This window comes from Haliaeetus albicilla, chromosome W (genome assembly GCF_947461875.1).
Source record: "Haliaeetus albicilla chromosome W, bHalAlb1.1, whole genome shotgun sequence".
Lineage (NCBI taxonomy): Eukaryota > Metazoa > Chordata > Aves > Accipitriformes > Accipitridae > Haliaeetus > Haliaeetus albicilla.
In genome coordinates, this window is record NC_091515.1 from 3,394,454 (window position 1) to 3,412,101 (window position 17,648).

Sequence of the window (17,648 nt, forward strand, 5' to 3'; positions counted from 1 at the left end):
CCTCTTCAGTTTACTGAGCCAATACCCACAAACAGGCAACGATTTTGTAATTTAATTGCATGGCTTGTTGGAAAATCTCTAGTTTTGGTACAAGAAGGAGACGTCTTCCGAGGACTTGAATAATATCTTTGTACTACTGAAGTATCTTTGGTTTGTACTCATTTGAACTCTCACTGCAATACTGTGTAAAAAAAAAAAAAAATAGATTTATCTTGCTCTGGATTTTTGAGGATGAAAATGTAACAACTGTTTTATTTTCAGTGTTAACACATGTTCCGGGACATGCCTGCCTAAGACTGTACATATCATATTACTCTAGCGCTAGGTATAAAAATACCTAAAAAGATAATTTGATATAGTAGTTTAATGACTTAAGTCTAATTCAACTAACGAAGTTTCTTACCCTGTGTCTTTTAGGTATTATTGCTGACACGTACTATACAAACTAGAGGCACTCGGTTATTCAGAGACGTGTGGGTTTATAGAACAAATGAAGCACTCGCAGGTTTTTCCTGTGTATGCCTGCTGTCTTACCATGCCCTAATTCATGTGAAGCTCCTTACAACACTTGTGGTTTCTGATTTCTCTCCCAGAAGTTGCTATCTGACCTTTAATTTTTGGAACTTGTAAAACATTTCAGCAAGAACCCACTCAAGTTAGGTTGTGGTTAAAGAGCAGGAGATCCCACTTCTCTTTGCCTGGTAAGGTGATACACGAGCTGGATAAAGCTCTTTCATCTGCATGGGGATGAACAACTGAAAGCTCCCCAAGACTTCAGACCCCTTGGAGAGGACTTGATGACCCTTTCCCATGGGTTTGCTTCTCAAGGAATAGGGGTTCTTGGTATATGGGTTTCCACGGTGGTGAGGACTTGCAGGATTTTGGATGCACTGAGCGTTTCTGACTACTGTGATTGATAAGGCTCTTGGGGCTGTATTTCTCAGAGGTGATTGACGCCGCCGTCATGCCAGGGTCCAGCTTAAGCAATTCCACCGCTACGTGTTCGAATTCCTCCTGTGGTCTCATGGCTCTTTGTTGAGCTGTCTCGGAGAGCTATGGTGCTTCACTTGGCTTCCAGGGCAACGGGAGGCTGCTTTGGTGGAGACGATGGCTTTTCATACCTGAGATCTATCACGTCATATATCATATCATGAGACAGTTCTGCGTAACGTGCGGTATCACAGCCCAGAGGGGTTGGAGTGAGTGCTTGGGACAGGGTTTATGGGTACAGGGGCTCCATAAGCTGGAACTGCTGCTGAAGACTCTGTATTTTGAAAATAACCTCTGAGACATTGTGGGGTCTTCGTTAAATGACTGTCGGGCATCTTCAGATGCCTAGAGAATAGGGCTGAAATTTCTAACACTAACTTATAGAGTCCCTAATGCAGGGACTACAGTTGTATGTAGCCTGTTGTCAGAAGGAGGATATTGATATTTCGTTGAAGATGTCCCTGCTCATTGTGGGATAGTTGGACTAGATGATCTTTCCAGGTCCCTTCAGCCCAAACTGTTCTATGATTTATGAAAAGACACCCTTGTATTTTCCTCCCTAGAAGAAAACAAACAAATTACCAAATTACCATCCCCACTGTTCAGAGGAAAGAAAACAGCATGATGCACACATATCTTTGTAAAAGGGCACATATAAATAAATATGTATATATGCACACACACGCATAGGCACATATTTACATATATGTGGGTATATATAGGTATATATTTCAGTGTGTGTTTGAATTTGGTGCTTGAAATCTATTTCATAGATTTTGGACTTCTTTTTAACTTACTGGATGTGAACTACATACTGCAGCTAAGGAAAGACCCAAGGTGCTCTCTGATCAAAGTTATCCCCTTACAGATGGAGACAGCTGAGAAATGCAGTTTATGGAGCAGTGCTGGGGAAGCACTCTGGAGTGCAGCCCAGAGACTTAGATACTTCACTGAATTTCTTCCCTTTTATTGTTGGTATGACGTAGGGAAGAAGGGGAGGAGAGCAGTTGGAAAGATTGCTGTAGGGGAGAGTAAAATCACTGAAGTTCATGCCCTGTATTTTGAAAGAATGTATACTTTTATGCATGGCTTTTTTTTTTTTTTCTGCAAATTGCTCATGTTCCAGCTCAATCTGAGACATAGGCGCTTGACTAAATAAAAGTTGAGGCCAGATTTCATTTACTTCAGCATGCTCTGCTTCTGAAAGCCTGTATTTGTGTTGTCTGTAAGAAGAGTGAAGAATCTAGGAACAGAAATAACTTAAGTGTCTGAAGTCCTGAAGCCTGTTCTACTTCTGTATCCCAGCGTGGAGCTAAAGAAAGGGATGGCACGGAGACTGCCTGTTCTGCCTCAATTTATGTCTAGAGAAGAGGAAGAGGATTGCTTAGCAGGCTATTCTCTCCATAGGTTTCATTCAGATCAGTCAAATACGTGTTTTAAAAATGTATTTCTCACGATTTTAATTCTTTTTTTATTTATTCAATTAATTTAATTTATAAAATTTTTTTTCTTACGGTGTTGTCTAATCCAAAAGTGAATTTTTATAGTACCTGGGTCACAAGGGTTAAATTGTACCTAAAATTATTCTGGGTGTTGCTTATGGTCTTGTCTTCCTTTCCATGGCTTTCTGCTCATTTGTGAGGACAAGACTTTGAAAAACAAATTATGGTAAATACTCTGTGTTCCTTCTTAGGGCCAGGAAGGCTATGGAAGGAAGGAGGCAGCATCAGTCTTGAGTTGAGCCCTGTCCATTGTGAACATCGTAGGACGGAGGGGTGCCGTGGCACAGTATGCCTGTGCCGTAACGCATACACACAAAGGGAGCAAATGGAGGTTAGATGAGATGGGCATTTCTTAATTTCTAAGATCTGGGGATCTTCCTTTACCAGGTTTTCTATGGTCTTTTTGTGAGTATCTGCCACGGACTACGGTCAGGTGTCTGGTGTACCACCAAAGCTGCAGGTATCTTGCTGTGAACTAGAATAAGGACCTGACCTGGTTGGTTTTTATATTGTTCTTATTGAGGTTTTTTGGGCTTTAAAAAAGAAAAGGGCAAGTTGTTTCATTTATTAAGGCTGGACCATTTTCCTGGTCCTTTTCCTGTTAAACTGTAGTCAACGCAATGGGATTCAGGAGCAGGACGGAAGAGCCAGCGGGGAAGAGAGAAGAACCCCCTGTCATCAAACCATTGGCTTGGAGACAGGAGCTTTGGTTAGACCAGTTCTCATGCTGCTTCATTTACTAGTTGTTTAATAAGCTTTATTATTAAGCATTATTTTCATAGCAGCAATGACCTGTTTTGAAATATCACACTTCAGTCAAGTTGTCCTTGTCTGCGAGTATCTCCAGACTTGAAGAAATGGGAAAAATCTAGTTAGGTCTTTTTTTTTATTGCTTTCTTGCATTCAATGAAAGCACATTCTCCAAAATTTTTAACAAACAAGAACACTGGTAATAAAATAATTGAGAATTTTGCTTCTTTCAGTTCAAATCAAGACAAATTACTTAAGTAAACATATTGATTATTTTCTTTGTAATTTTATTACAGCCTAATGTAATTTGTTAAATCATAGATACTTAACAGCATAACTGGAGGCATCCTAACTTCCCTTGGAAAGTAGCACATCAGACCTGTTGTTGGTGCTACCATCTACCCAAACGGTTGCTTTTTAAGCTTTTCAGAGCATTGGCTGCAATTTTCGAGTACTTCAACACTTGTTATGCGGCAGCTGGTAATGAGGATTCTCCTTAACTATTTCTAGGGAGGGAGGGGAGAGAGAAGGAGATAGACAATTTTTAATTTTGGCAAGTTTATGTCAGAAGTTCAGAATTCTCTTGCTGATGTAAGAAAAAAAAAATAACTGCTTAATGCAAAAATTGAGGAAAATAAAAGTCAAATGTAGGAATAGTTTTAGATTCAAATACTTTGGCACGCATCATCACTTGAGTCTGTATGGGGATACATAGCTTTTGATTTGGTTTCTAAATTTATTTCAACATCATCTAATGCAACACAGGGACGAGGGATTTCATGTCAGCAGGAGCCCAAACTCTTGTTTACTGGTGGTGGGCGTGAAGGCTTAGTAGTTCAATGAAAACTCCTTGGAACACATTTTGAGAATCACTCAACACCCAGGGTAGGGGTCACGGTTCTGAGCACCCCACGCTGCTGTCTGCTGGGAGTTCTTCTCTCTGCCATCCGTGGGGATTTTACCAGCAGCCTTCAGTTGCTTTAATGGAATAATATTAACAGAAAATAGTGTAGGTAGGATGATCACTAGCCACATGGGGAAAAATTCTGAAATTCACTTCAGTTTAACTTTTTTTTACCTTCTAAATTTTGGCTATAAAAAATTGCATTGTTCTATGCAGATGAAGCTTAAATGTGTTAGGGAAAATTCTAAAAATAATCCCACTTAGTGCCAATATCTTCAATTATTTCATATATAGGACTGTCACTTAACCAGCACTTCGGTGGTGGAGGAATTTTGTCAGTGATAGAAACAATGTAGTGCAGTGTTAGACTTTGCATATTTACAGATGTACTCCTGTGAATATATGAAGAGCCGTCCTTTAAGCCCCTGTCCAAAATCTGCTGTTTCTTTGTTAGTTAAGGTATAGAAATAAATGCATGTTGGCAGTCTGAAGGGAAAAATGTAAAGAATATGAATGCAATGAGCTCTCTGTGTCTATGTATACACACATGTGAATATATGTATATATAAAAATATAAATATATAAATATAAATATATATATATACATAAAGTCTGCAGTAGCAAAGCCTGGTGGTACTGGGAGAGTTCCCAATCAGAGGTGACTCTTTTCCTGGCTCCTTACCAATCCAGTTAAATCTACCTGCTGTGCGGAGCTGGTGTTACATGGAGGCTTGGAATTCTGTGCATGTCGATGAGTTTTTCTCTCATCTTAATAACGAGAATTAAACTTTGCATTTGGGTGATGAGATTTCTATATTTCTTTTTTCTTTTCCTTCTCAGTTTGTGCTCCACAATGGGCTAAATGAAGTCCAATATTTAGATTCTTCTTTGATTTATCCTTGATTTATATGGTAAATAGAAAGCAGCTGTCTATTTAAGCATCTAATTCTTGAAGCTCTTAGGCCCCTCAAGCGTCATCTGGAAATAATGTAGCTTGTAAAACAAAGCTAAGAAGAAAAAGCAATGTTTGTTTTATGTGGGATGAATGACTTCAGTTGGGGTCCTTCTAATTCGGCCATTATGAGGGTTATTAAAAAGCAGTATTACAAAAGTGGTTTCAACAAAAAGAATTTTTTTTGTAACTTGTATCTTGTTATTACAGTTGATTATATTCAAAGCTGCAAGTACTTCATAAATAGTCCTTCATTTTGGTTTCTCCAACAGAGAACGAACCTAATCTCCCTCCTATACGTGGGTAGATGTTAAAAGGTTCCCTGTTTCATTTACTCCCTAGGAAGAAATTGTCTTTTATAAGTAGGGGTTCCATATTTGTCTTAGAAATTTGGAATTGCTAACGAATAGGTAAAATAAGGTCTATGAACTGCAGTATTAGCTGTCTTTTCTAAAATCTATAAATTTTCTGGATTCAGTTACATTACAGTGGATGAAAGATGATAGTACTATAGGTTCAAAAGACTGAAGTCCGCCTCATTTTCAGTATATGCAGTTTAGTCGTGGCCTTGCTAAACAACTAAAGCAAAATGAATAGAAATATGTAATATTAACAGCTGTAGACTAAAATCTTTTATCCATGACATTTACCTACCATTTCATTGTCATATAAATTCTTTTCTGTCCCTTTCATGGCACTAACCAGAGTTTTTTCATGTAATAGTTTCGTATTTCAGTTAAGGTTGTGGGATCTTGGGCTGAAGACATGTTTTTATGAAGGATGCCACGCAAAACAGTTAATGATTGTAGCCTATCCAGTGCGAAGAAAACAAGTATTTCATTTACTATCACTGTGAACAATATTTGAACTGTTAATAAATGTTGTGATGTTTTGGGGTCCTATAATATATTCTGTGCTTACATATCTAATACTACATTAGATATGCTGCAGCTCTGTCTGATGTTTTTTTAATTATCTAAAGAACTGGTTTAATGCTGAGCTCTGCCACCAGACATAAGTGTTTTCCTATAAATGCGTGCTATGGTGAAGAAGTAGGAAGTCTTCCCTGCGATCATCTGATGACTTTAGTAATGATGCAGAAATGAAATTAACTCCACTTCCAAATAAACTGGTCAGCCATAATAGAGTTAGTGTGATGCAATTAACGTTGTTTAGCTGGTAGTCTGTAAAAATACTGCTTAGCGGTAACTGCTGTGAATGTACAAAATGTGTATTACTTGTTTAGCTGTAGAATTGAATACACTGTTGGCAGAATGGGAAATTTTTACCAAATTAAATCAAGACTCCTAATTGAGAGATGTCCGTATTTGTCAAATACAGGATGGGGGCGGGAAGGGAAGCTGAGGTAGTTTATTTTGCCATAATGTTTCTTCAAAACTCAGAAGGCACCTGCTTTTCACCAAAGCACTGCCTAGGTCTCTTCAATACTTTTTTGTCTATATTTTGTTGCATTTTTATATGTCGCTGAGTAACTTGATAAGATTTTTTGATTGCATTAGCCATGCATTGTTAATAGTCTACAAAAGTTCATTTGTGTGTGTGAATTTTTAGATCCTTTTGTTGTCTATTGTAATGAACTTAAAACACGACTATACGAGAAAAAATTTTTAGGATGTTGTTTACTGAAGGTAGTATATGGTAAAACAATATAATATTTTAGTGGGCTTTGTATGGTATGTGGATTCTAGTCATTTAAGTTGCATTTAATAGGAGAATCGCCTTGTTTTGCAGTAAATTACCTTCTTTTTGATTACTCTGAGTTGATGGCTTATGAGTAGAAGTAACATTTTCAATATCAGGTTATTCTTGGGTATGCCTGTCTCCACTCCAGTATTGAGCCAAAGGCCTATAAATACATTTTCTAAATATTAGTCATGCACTCCTTCAGATGAGTTATATTTTAGTTTGAAGAATATTACTCCTACCTAAACCCCCTATTTTTATATCATCAAAAAATAGCAATTTCTGAATAGACTGAAATAACCAACCTAACCCAAATCTAAAGCAAGCTTTTGTATTGAGTAATAGCCAAATTCTGCAGTTCTGTCTGAATTTTTAATCAGTTCTTTCCTTGAAATGAATTGGAAACTTTCCTGAGAAAATGCTGCATAAATTATCCTTTCCTAACAGAAAGAACTATCCTAAAATCCTGTGATAAAGGTGTTGGTGAAGTTCGGTCTGTTTAAATTTCTGTATATTAGTATGAAGGACTAATAGTTATTAGCAGTTGGTCTTTGCATTGTTGTGTCTTTAACAACATGCTTGTGGTTGAAGGATTTTTGGACAAATGTATTGAAGAGCATCAAGAAGATGTTCTTCAAAAGGGTGTTGTCCTTTCATCGTTCAGAAGTTCCACAGAAGTCTCGTTAGCGTCTGGTATTCATGTTACATAGATTTCATTAAGCCTTATTTCACTTAGAAATTCTCAATATTTGGGAAAATAAGGATGACAACTGCTATTCCTTAAAAAAAAAAAATAGTGTTGCAGCAGCATCTTATAATCATCTAATTGAAAATCTTCCATTCTTCAGATTTCTGAGATATGAGAACAAATTTGAAGAAGTGGGAAGAACTTCTGACATTAGCAATACAAACGCCTACTGAAGTCTTTTAAAAAGCCAGTTATTTTGGTCATTACATACATTTGAAGGAAACCAAACATGAACATTATGATTTTGTACTTATTTTCCTCCTTCAATAGTTATATAGGTTTAGGGCATTGTGGTTATTTTGCAGTAAAGGGTGTAAACGATGGCATTTGTTTGCATTTTTGTATTCAAAACACATGTTTTTTATAAGACCACTTAAACGAGCGTCCTTAAAAGAGAAGACGATTAAGCAAAAGAAGATGCGAGAGCTTGTTTTAGAAATGGATGAGCACTATCTCAGGGTCCCTTCACGTCTCCCCAAATTAAGCAGTAGAATTTTGTATGCTGATTTTTCTACTCCGAACCTACTTGTGTTGCATTTGAGGGAGCTGGCAGCCTGCTGCAATACCGGGATTTTAGAAGAGCCTGAGGTGTGATACACCACAAGCTATAGATAGAATATGTGATATATTAAGAGAAAGACTTCACAAGCCTCTCTGTAAATACTGTTTATTACTGCCTTGCAAGCCAACATTTCAGACTAATGACAAATTTTGAAGTGCTTGGATGAAAAAAAAGTAACAGTACTGATCTTCCGAAGCATCTGTCTTTGCTGATTTGGTCTTTAGACACTTTTCCGGCTGCCTCCTTCACACGAGTGGGTTGTTCAGGGCTTTTCAGGAGAAGTTGATGGCTCCGGATGGTTTGTCTCTGTCAAACCTCCGTAGACAAACAGAAACCCAGTGCAGTAGCTCTCCAAAGAGTAGGATTTATTTTTGTAACTGCTATGTATTTCAACAATGTAGTAAAACAAACTTTTCATGTTCCTAAAGCAAGGTTTTGATTGAAAAATGTAGTGCTTAAAAACCAGAAGTATGTTACCATATGTTATAAACATCTCAGTAATTCTTTTTTTAAACTTGCAGCCATATAAAATAAAGGAAATGGATGCAGAAGGAAGTCTGTTCAGACCCTTTTAGGCTGTTTGGTACTAAATACTTAATTGCAATTGGAATCTTTTTATGCTACTTTTTCTATATGAGATATTGGTGAAACATGAGAACTTTTTGATGTTTCACCTTCTATTTCCAACTTCTCTTCATTTTTTACAGGGACACTTAAGGACTAACTAGTGAGTTTCTAGAACTCTTTTAGCTGTTATTTTAAAAAAATCAATCCATTTATTTCGAAGGGCAATAAACAGTTACAAAAAAAAGTAGCATAACAGAGATCTTTCCAATTCCAAATTGTAGATACTTGCAGTGAAGGAATCTAAAGACAGCCAGAGAAAATGAGAGAAATGAAGGTAAATCAAGGCTTGGTGATTTTGCAAAAGATGGTAAGAGGAAGATAGTGCGCTGTAAAATCATGTACGAAATTGTTCACCTGGCAAATTGCTGCTCAAATCCGTCTGAACTGAAAATTAAGTTAAAACGGGACCATCTCTGATCTCCGCAGAGCCACGCTTATTTCAGCTGTGTCCAAGTTACAGAAGCGTGGTCCCATCAACTTAAAATTTATCTTCTTGGAGAGGTATTATCCCCCTGAACAACATTATCGCAATGTCTCGCTGAGGGCAATTCTCCCACTAATGGCTGTTGTTCGTATTACTTATAATGTCATGCAACTGCTGTTAATTGGCAGTTGGGTGGCCAAGGGACCGAATGATGGGATGAAGGAAAGGAGAATAGTTTAAAGAGAATGAGTCAAATAAGATTGAAAGACAGCCTTGGTGTATGAAGTGAAAAAGAAAAAGGGTTGGACAAGGAAAATAGTTGATACAGGCAGAAATTCAAACCCAGAAATACCCTGGCAGGGCTGGTTCCTCTCCTGCTGCATGTAAGAAGCATCACATGGCACAGACTAAGCGACTTACTGAAAACTGATTTCCTCATCACCTGGCCTGAAAAGCAGCATTAAAGAAATGTAGACTAGAGAATTTCAATTTTGTTTATCCCCCTTGACAGTGGTGGATTCTTGTTCTCTGTGAAATAACTTTGTGGAAAACCTGTCAAAACATGTGAAGAGTGTATTTAGAAGAAACAGAAATTTAGAAGAATCTCTGGTTTTTGTGTTTATTGAATTCTATAAAGTCACCCTAATATTTTTCACAGACGTAACTTGAAAGATAAACTTTTATTTCACTTTCATGTAACCAGTGATTTCTCTTAAGTTTCTAATTCCTTTGTAGTTTAGGAACTAAGTGAGATAGGGGAATGCATTGCGCATTTCATATGCTAAATCAGTTTTTGTAAATAGGAATTCTTCCACAGAATTGGTTAATTACAGAAGCAATAACCCAGAAATTGGACAAAAAGTATCAATTCTTAACATGCTAGGAATTGGATACAAACATGATGGTTAGAGGACTCTGTGTGATGATAGTTATGTGAACTTGTAATTAAATTGTATCTTAACACATACACATTAGAATAAGGGGAAGCCTGTGCTTTCAATCTGATGTCTGGCTTTTGAGGGTTTAACCCTGCAGCTTTAATTTTAAAGCAACAGCAGGAGAAGTTTGGGATTAACACATAAATAAATACTTCTTTTTTTCTTGATTTATACCAACATAAAATTTTCTAAGGTTTTTCAAGGGGGAAAGAAATTTTTATTAAAAAAAAGCTCATAGTTACATACTACATCTGTTTTCTGCCAGTGAAATACCAAACATAAAGCCGTTTCAGGGAAGCATCTTTTAAAGCATTCATAACAAGAAAAGACTCTAATATTACCATTTTTTAATCCCGCTATATTCTTATCCCCAACGCTGTTGGGAGATGTCTGTGATTGCCTATGCTGCTCTGAAACAAAGTTGAGACAAGTAAGATTTTTTTTTTTTTTTTAATTGCCCTTCAGATGTGTTACTGGAATGTGGTGGAGGTTTTCCAGAACTGCTCTTGCACATATTTAGGCTTGAGCCCAAGCTGAGTGAGCTGTGGCCTGCTACTGAAGTGTATGACATCTTCTTCAAAGACACTGTGTTCTGCTGCATTTTTCTTGATATCAAGCTGGTACAGAGTGTACAGAGCCTGTTCCACTCCAGCGCTTGTGTGCGTGCTAACCCAAACTCTTGAGCTTAAAGAATCTGTTTACTAACAACAAAAACCAACCATCTTATTTGGGAAAAGAGAAGATGGATTGTAATGTTACAGGTTAGATTTAATTTTTTCATTGCAATAGGAATAAAAATCATAGGTATATCTCTTCCCTCCGGATAAACTGAAAAGAGAATGGATGTTGCAGTTCCTGAAGGCAGGTCTTTAAGCTACTCACCAGCAACTTATCCGTGGCACTTGCAAAGAAATCAGATGCTTACTCAATGCAGAGAAAAAAATAATTGTTATCTGAACAAATAATAAGTTTTCCTATTCCCACAGTGATCTTTTTAGATTTTGATAAATCAAGACCATAGGAAGTCATGTCACATTCCCGTGGGAAAAAGGTTCGTTGAATTTTTCTGAAATATAACATTATTTTTCCACAATAAATTAGCCATCTTACCTTGTGGTGGACTCTGTTTATTAGAATTCCTTAGAAAACTTAGTTTAATTTATAGGTAAACGATCATAATTGCTTACAGGATTTTGGTGAGGAACAGTTGACTGACTCCAGGATGGATGTACAAAATACCCAAGTGCTTCTCTGTCTTTCAAACACAGTGATCTCTTACCTTGCCAATGTCCGGCACTGCAGTGCTTAATGAACCAGGCAACATAAAATTTAAGTTTTGTCCCCAAATAGATGAGACTTCATAAATATTTCAGCAAATTTTATTTGTTTTTTCCATATTTCTATCAAGAGTGGTTTTCCTCAGCATTTGAAAAAATGTCATCTGTTGCTTATACTTCATTTTGGAATGGGTACCTGTGTACACAGCCTTCTAGAATTATTTTCTCTGAGTTTCGGGGTTTCTGCATCTCAGTTAAAGGTTCATTTTTCAGCATTCAGGCTACATTTGCTGTGTGCTTCCAGACCATTCGGCAGGAAGCAGAGCAGTGGTCATCAGCTTCTGTGTTTATCAGAACTGATGCAGCATCCAGGGGAATGCACTTGAAAAATAAGATGGTATGTAGTAAAAACAACATTTAATCTAAAGGTTACTCCATTTATTTGGTTTGCGTGCTATCAGCTCTCAAAAGGCTAGTTCTCATCTCCTTCCTATTTGCATTTTGTTCAGCTGGAGAGCTGTTCCTGAAATTTGGTTATGGAGGTTTTTCAGGCCCATCTTAATAGAATAAATGATACTACTAGTGACAGTGACTAGTTTTGAAGAGATGGTAAGATAAGAGGAAAACAAATAAAAACACGTTCTTATACTTTATTATATTTTAAAAGGGCTTACCTATAGATCCTTTAGACTGCAAACCACTTAAAAGATCAATAATGCAGGTTTTCTTTTTAATATGATAGGTTTCTCACATCTTTGTTTATCTATCCCCTTTAATTTTCAAAATATGAAAGAATTAGTATAGTATGTATGCCAAGTGGTCTCATAATTTCTGAATTACTTTTCTAACCATGCTGCTGTATCTTAATATATCAGAAGAAATGAAAGCACTCTTCATGATTTATCATCAGCTCTGGGGTAAAATGATGGCTGTAAAGCAGCATATTCCTGCTCACAACAGTTTGGGAATCTTGTACTGTAATCCCTTATCAAGTGTCGATTATCTGGGACCTGATAATCATGTGCTGCTAGTATTTAAGGAGCTACAACATGCAAAGAATACTGCACCATCATCAGAAGTTTTCTCTGTGCACATTGGCACCTTCTGGAAGAACAGCAATGGGTTAAATCAACCTCTTTTTGATGATGATGATGATTATTATTATTATTATTTTTAAATGTGGCTAATACTGTCAGGAGGCAGTCCATAGGTTGGGTTTTTTTTCTATTTTGTGGTGAGTTTTCTATTAATGTCTTACTCAACTCAGTTTACCTTTGCAGTGATTTTTCTTGTTTGAGCAAAGCAGGAGACTTATGCTGCTGAGGCACAGGAGGAATGCTGGGTGGTCTCAGCAGTAACACCGCTTCGCTTGCCTCCTTGACATTCCCCAAACTGTAATGATGGAAATGTCTGGTCTGCAAACTCCTCCTGACTTTCTTATGCCTCCGACAATAATTTCAATAGCAGTTTTCACCCTAAGGGCAAGAATACAGAGTCTTTTGGCTGCTGAGTGTGTGGAGAGTAGCACTGACTTTTTCCACTGACATCCTGTGCGTCATCAGGACCAGAAGATCTTCTGCTTGGATGGTCTGCAAATTATGGAAACTTGATGCAGTCCATGTTTATTATTGAGGACTTGGATTCTACAGTCTCGCTTGTGATGTTTCTTCTCTTAAGTAGGGTCAAAATTATTCAGAGTGGTACTTTCAGTGGAAGACGGTTGTCATAGTTCCAAGGCATCGATGGTTTTGAAATGTCACAGCAAAGATTCTGAACCACAGGATCTAATCAGTGAGGAACCAATGGAGAACTTCTGACTTCAGCTTCTGTGCAGTTGACAGCTTTAGTGAGGAATTGGTATTTATTCAGTTAGTTTTGATACTTTCTCAATTAAAATAGCTTAGACACTGAAGATAGGTCTGCAAAATTTGTAGCACTGAGTGATTTTCTTGAATGACAGCAGTTGGTTCGTTGGAAAATTGCTCTTAGATGTATATATATTTTGCAATGAGTGTCATAGCTGTTACTGCCAAATGTAATACCAAGGGTGAAGAAAATAGTTGATAATATAGGCAGAGATGATGCTGGGGCTATAAGGAACTGGTGGATGAATTACATTCCTATAACTGTGATGTACTGTATGGAGGAAAGTTTGGGAGGTGTGAAAGGAAAATGTGAAGAAAACTGTTCGGTTGAAATTGCTAATTGGTCTTCTGTCTGTTTGCAACATGCAGTGTTTTTTCATCATATTCTTCATGATAGAAATAAGGGCTTCTATACTTCAGCTAAACATCACATAGGATAAAAAGGGATAAGAACCCATTCAAACAAGCATTACAGATATGGTAAGGATTCTTAAATCTGGACTTAAGTACATACTAAAGCACAAACATCAGCACATATGTTAGCAACTGTACCCCGCCTGGAAAAAGTGTTAAGAGGTTCATCAGAAGTCATCTTTAACGAATACACTTTTAGGTCTAGAGGTTTTATTAAGTAACGCTTACATATTAAATGCAAAAATGCAAAACTTTATGTGTGTGTTATATAAGACCTGCCATGCAATTTAAAAAAAAAAAAAAAAAAAAGAATTAGGAAGTGTCGAAGTTTCAGTTCATGTAGCAGTAATTACTGCATAACACCTCCGAACAGTTTTGCTGGTGACATTTTACAGCTAAGCTGCATGTGTAGTGCTGGAATCAGAAACTTTTTCACTTGAGTAACATCTTTAAAGTCCTTGAACTGTACTCAAGGTAGACAGGTTCTGTTAATTAAAGCCTGTATCATGATGATCTATTTACCTTTGTATGTTGGAGTTGGGGCTGCGTATGGAACTTGTCCTTTCCTGTTCTACCAGTCAAACTAAACAAAATCTTCCCATACCTCTAGGGAATACTGCTCAGTTTCAAGGAGAAATAGAGAATTCTCCATTTCCTTTTAACAGCAGGAAAACTTCGTTATTATTTCAGGCATGATTTGAGAAAAATATGGATTCACAGTTTTAACTTTAATTTTTTTAGTATGAACATTGTCATTTTCCTAGCAGCAGTTGCTTCCCAGGTTTTGTGGGACCTTAGAAAATGATTGGGTTTAGTTCTACTAAATACTATTTGCATTTTGTTGTCATGGTTGCATGTGGTTTGGAAATACTGTGTTCTTGCATGGACAGTGTTGGAAATACTGTGTTCTTGTATGGATTGTGTTGGAGCCCCTAGCTGGTGAATATCAGGTATTTTGGAAACTGTGGTGGATCCCCTTATGCTGGAGCTTCTCAGTCGGCTTAGACCAACCTCTGAAGCTTGACCTTGAGTAAATGCCTTCCATAGTCATTTACTTTTTCTAAACCAGTTGGGGTGAAAAGCATTTTACTTGATTTGATTTGTCGTTTTGCCATCTTAGGAAATTACTGGAGAAGGAAACTTGTTAGCCCTTTGCTTTCCAAGGTGGAATTCAGCACTTGAATTAGATGGGAGGTTCCCAAGAATGGAGTTTGGAAGAGCTGGGACACCGGGATGAAATGCCAGAGAGGACTATCTACAGTCCTGTTCTCTGGAACTGAACACCTTCTGCAGTTGTGATACTGAATCCCACCCTCAGAAAAATGCCAAAATCCACATCTCTCCTGCACTTAGGTGTCTCTCCATCCTTTTGGATCCAGATGGGTGCTCGTTCTTTCCTTTTAAAGCACAGGAGCCTTACTTGCAGAATACCTTAGTAGTTGTAGCATCCCCCTGGGAAGCGAAACACCTTTAGGTCATATCTCCATAATAACCAGACTGTAGGTTCGGCAAGTGGAGTCAACATCTGTCCTTCCGACTGAAGTTTTGCCATGCTGCCAACAGAGATCCTGTCTAAAACGAGAGAATGTACTTCAGTGTTCATTCAGTGAAGAAGTTACTCCGCTAAAACTGTTTGCCAGTTAACTCCTCGTGCCACTATTAATATCACACAGGGATATGCAGTACAAGAATTAAATAAACTAAAAGATTTCCCAATTGTAAAATCCTCAGTAAACAGGTAAAATGGGCACAGGGCTATGAGAGTGAAGCATCACCAAGAATCAGTAAAGCACTGAGGGAATTTAGGCCAATGTCTAGAAATTTTTGATTGATTTGGGAGCCTGACTTTGTAGGGAGATAGAAGATAAAGTATTTCAGTGTGAGGTGTTTTAGGATTGAAATTTGAAAAGTAGCAAGTGCATGGATGGAAGAAGAGATGAAGGTGAAGATATGGCCGAGTGATGAGTTGTGGATTAGCTGTAGGTTGGCCGAATAATAAACATGGTACGGTGAAGTCGCTTGAGAAGTACCAATAAAGGAATTGTACCTTCACTCAGATATATCCATGTCCTCAGAAACAGCTTTGTATTTTCTTGATCAGTGGCTACTGAAGTCAAACCCTGGGGCAAACAGGTCTTTGGAGGATCGAAGCAGTTGGGCTTGGTACCTTGGCAGGTGTCGTTCGGCTTCTTTTCCCTTGGAGCGAAGTGTTCCCAGGCTGTTTTCTCAGGGACAGGACACGCTACCACGGCATTTCCTCTAGTGTAGCCTTGTCACAGGCTGTCCCGGAGGTTTGCGTCACGATACGGGCTGAAAGCGTTGTGTTTCTCTCGGGAAATGTTGCGTTACCCCATGGGCTGGCTTGACAAAATGGTGGGACATTGCTGAAAATCTGCTCTTTCAGCTTATTCGGTTGTTCGGGAAGGCAACGATAGTGAGCGTCAGGATGGTATTTTTATTTAGTTACAGTATCTGGCAACAAACTTTGCTCCCGGTGTGACACCTCTACTTTCATTTCTAAGCAGTGATCAGAGATGCCACGGTTAGTTTTTGAGGTTATATTCACCATAAGCCCTGCAATTTTTCACTTAATACCTACTTTCCCACAATTCAGCATTATGGCCAAAAGTTATCTGGGTTTGAAATAGAACTGCAAAAGAGTATATGCCAGTAAAATAGATGAAGATAAGATTTCTGTCACTAAAGGCTTGGCTTGGAAGTTCGTTTGCGCATTAAATGTAAGAGCAGGTTTCTTGTGCGCTTCCTTCTTTCCCCTCTGCTCTTCCAATCCTTTGGCAGAGCGAGTTTATTTTGTTGAAGGTTTTATTTTCTGCTGAAAATGCAGGAAATTCAGACAGCTTTCTTGGAAGCTCCCCAAAGCTAATACAAACAAGATACATATGCTTCTCTTAAAGTAACTAAAAATAAAGTAAATTATTTGAAACTATTTAACTGTAGAAATTCCCCTGTAAAGAGGAAAGGGAAGTTTACATCATTATAATTGTGGATGCTCTTAAATTGTGTTATCAAGGTGAAATTCCCTGGAGTGCCAATTTGTCTATTCCATACAAAAGAGTACATCACCGTGGAGTTTATAATGGCTGCGTTAGAGGCAGGCAAGGAAGAGCTAACTACTGAATGTCCAAAAACATAATCATTTGAAGTATTCCTTGGCATGTATAAAGCTAGCTGAAAAAAATGTAACAGAAAATGAACTGAAGCTGTCCGTTCATCTAGACTTTTTGTGGATGTGGCTGATGGGTCTGGAACAGTTTACCAAATTTTTCCTCCTTGTTTCTCCCTGGTAAAAAGAAGAATGGCAGGAGCTGTCTGTTTGGGGTTAATTTGGCATTCTTAGTCTTTTTGATAAGTGTTACGTATATGGTGCGTGCATCCTTTTGTTTTCCATTGTTGACAAAATGCCTTTAAAGTCATATCTGCGTCATGAAGGAAGTAGTTGTTTAGGATTACAAGTTTTTATGTTTCATGTTTGCAAATTATATTTTGGAGGGGAATCTCACTGAAAATATTACACGTGAAGAATTATAGCGAGGCATCGCGGGTAAGGGCTCAGAATGAAGAAAAGCCATAATTAAGGTTGCCCGCTCAACCTTCACCCTCACCTTCCCTCTCTCTGTTCCCTCATCCATATGGTAGCCTTCAGCTTCAGATGTGAGGATGGGTGGTCCCCACCGCATGGATGCAGCAACACGGACGTGACGCAATGGTACCCAGAGTCCCGTACCCGCTGCTTGCTCTGTGTACCTGCACCTTCCTCTGACTCTTCCTCCATGCTACCTAGCTGGGAGAGGAGGACTGAACTTGTAGAGAGAGGCAAAGGGAGCAAATGACCTTGAGGGGGCAGTCAGAGCTAGCTGGGAAAGTGGAAAGTCAGAGATGGGTTTGCTGCTTTGAGTTCTGGAGTTGTTAGGACGGAAACTATTAAAGCATCTCGAGCTAAAGCTCCTTTAAGTAGTTTCTTTACAGCTTT

At 38.1% G+C, this 17,648-nt stretch overlaps 1 protein-coding gene across 5 annotated transcripts in view; it reads left to right on the forward strand.

Annotated features, from left to right (window-relative positions):
* DYM (dymeclin) overlaps window positions 1–17,648 on the forward strand; it is a 217,518-nt gene that overhangs the window by 153,887 nt on the left and 45,983 nt on the right. The gene's annotated exons all lie outside the window — the stretch shown is intronic.